The 2,500-nt window shown below is 57.6% G+C and overlaps 2 non-coding genes and 1 pseudogene across 2 annotated transcripts in view; all 3 read left to right on the forward strand.

The window, feature by feature from the left end:
* Positions 1-794: 794 nt before the first annotated feature.
* Positions 795-1,482, forward strand: LOC145235438 (small subunit ribosomal RNA; annotated as a pseudogene).
* Positions 1,483-1,791: 309 nt separating this feature from the next.
* On the forward strand, positions 1,792-1,945 carry LOC145234837 (5.8S ribosomal RNA). Its single transcript, XR_013861384.1, has one exon. It is a non-coding gene; the product is annotated as a 5.8S ribosomal RNA (ribosomal RNA).
* Positions 1,946-2,263: 318 nt separating this feature from the next.
* The window catches only part of LOC145234932 (large subunit ribosomal RNA), a 3,688-nt gene continuing 3,451 nt past the window's right edge, over positions 2,264-2,500 (forward strand). Inside the window, exon 1 of the ribosomal RNA XR_013861475.1 lies at positions 2,264-2,500. This exon is cut by the window's right edge and continues 3,451 nt beyond it. This is a non-coding gene — a ribosomal RNA (large subunit ribosomal RNA).

Genomic DNA, 2,500 nt, shown 5'->3' on the forward strand with positions numbered 1-2,500 from the left:
TTCGTCGGTAGGGTATCGGCCTACCGAGGTTCTTACGGGTGACGGGGAATCAGGGTTCGATTCCGGAGAGGGAGCCTGAGAAACGGCTACCACATCCAAGGAAGGCAGCAGGCGCGCAAATTACCCATTCCCGACGCGGGGAGGTAGTGACGAAAAATAACAATACAGGACTCTAAACGAGGCCCTGTAATTGGAATGAGCACACTTTAAAACCTTTAACGAGTATCCATTGGAGGGCAAGTCTGGTGCCAGCAGCCGCGGTAATTCCAGCTCCAAAAGTGTATATTTAAGTTGTTGCGGTTAAAAAGCTCGTAGTTGGATCTTGGGCGCAGGCGGCCGGTCCGTCGCAAGGCGTGCACTGGCCGCACCTGGCCCTCACCCCCGGCGCTCCGCCGGTGCCCTTGACTGAGTGTCGGCGGCGGCCGGGACGTTTACTTTGAAAAAATTAGAGTGTTCAAAGCAGGCGGCTCGCCTGAATAATGGTGCATGGAATAATGGAATAGGACCTCGGTTCTATTTTGTTGGTTTTCGGAGCGCGAGGTAATGATTAAGAGGGACGGACGGGGGCATTCGTACTGTGCCGCTAGAGGTGAAATTCTTGGATCGGCGCAAGACGAGCGACTGCGAAAGCATTTGCCAAGAATGTTTTCTTTAATCAAGAGCGAAAGTCAGAGGTTCGAAGACGATCAGATACCGTCCTAGTTCTGACTATAAACGATGCCAACCAGCGATCGGGGGGCGTTAGTTTGACGACCTCCCCGGCAGCTTGCGGGAAACCAAAGTCTTTGGGTCCGGGGGAAGTATGGTTGCAAAGCTGAAACTTAAAGGAATTGACGGAAGGGCACCACCAGGCGTGGAGCCTGCGGCTTAATTTGACTCAACACGGGGAATCTCACCCGGCCCGGACACAGTGAGGATTGACAGATTGAGAGCTCTTTCTTGATTCTGTGGGTGGTGGTGCATGGCCGTTCTTAGTTGGTGGAGCGATTTGTCTGGTTAATTCCGATAACGAACGAGACTCTGGCTTGCTAACTAGTTACGCGACCCGATCGGTCGGCGTTTAACTTCTTAGAGGGACTAGTGGCGTTTAGCCACACGAGATTGAGCAATAACAGGTCTGTGATGCCCTTAGATGTTCGGGGCCGCACGCGCGCTACACTGACCGGATCAGCGTGTGCTCGCCTTGGCCGAAAGGTCCGGGTACCCGCTGAACCCCGGTCGTGCTAGGGATAGGGAATTGCAATTGTTTCCCTTGAACGAGGAATGCCCAGTAAGCGCGAGTCATCAGCTCGCGTTGATTACGTCCCTGCCCTTTGTACACACCGCCCGTCGCTACTACCGATTGAATGGTTTAGTGAGGTCCTCCGATTGGACCTGGCGCGGTCGGCAACGGCCGGGCCGGTGTCCGAGAAGACGATCTAACTTGATCATTTAGAGGAAGTCAAAGTCGTAACAAGGTTTCCGTAGGTGAACCTGCGGAAGGATCATTAACGGTCGACGTTGGGCGTCAGCGCACAACGGTCGAGGCGAGGCTCGAGAAACGGCTGCGACCGCACGTGCGTCACTCCAATGTGCGCGCGTGCGCGACCGCCCGAACGGCGAAGGTACCCCGGCCGCTGCCGGGATCCCAACGCCACCGGTCACCTGGTAAATTGCGCGCCGAGTGCCAGCTCCGCGAAGCCGGCTTCATGCGTCGGCGAACCGACTAGGTCGGGTCGACCGCTCGGCGCCAGTAATTTTCGAATGCTACCACATTGTGCGCGGCGCAGTGCAGAACAAATGTCAATCGAGGGCTCTTGGCGGTGGATCACTCGGCTCGCGAGTCGATGAAGGACGCAGCTAGCTGCGTGAATTAATGTGAATTGCAGGACACATTGAGCATCGACGTTCTGAACGCAAATTGCGGCGTCGGGTCAATCCCGGAGCCGCGCCCGCCTCAGGGTCGCGTTTTCAAACGCTCCCGCGCGGTTTGTCTCCCCTAAAAGGAGAAGCCGCGTCGGGCTGGTGCGGTGTCGGCTGGCGGTCCGTACGGGCGCGCTGGTCGTCCCGCTTATGACAGCACGAACTGCCTACTGCGTGCAATTTGGGTTGCGACGCGGCACGCGACGCAGGCGAGCGAGTCTCGCGAGTCGGCCTCGAAGAGGACTGCGGCTCGCGAGCTCGCCCTGCCAGTCAAGCGCCCGCCGTCTAATGCCCGTCGCAGAACGCCCGCCGCCGCGGTAGGCTGCTCGTCGACGAACGCCTGGAGCTGGGCTCCAATTTTCGGCCTGAGGTCGGACGAGGTTACCCGCTGAATTTAAGCATATTACTAAGCGGAGGAAAAGAAACTAACGAGGATTCCCTCAGTAACGGCGAGTGAAGCGGATGTGCCCATCGCCGAATCCGCGTGCTCTCGAGGCGCTCGGAATTGTGGCGTAAAGAATTCGCTTCGGTGCGCGTCGTTCGCTGCCCGCGTCCTTCTGATTGAGGCCTCGTCCCAGAGCGGGTGTCAGGCCCATGG

Source organism: Phallusia mammillata, chromosome 6, assembly GCF_965637545.1.
Source record: "Phallusia mammillata chromosome 6, kaPhaMamm4.hap1.1, whole genome shotgun sequence".
Classification (NCBI taxonomy): Eukaryota; Metazoa; Chordata; class Ascidiacea; order Phlebobranchia; family Ascidiidae; genus Phallusia; species Phallusia mammillata.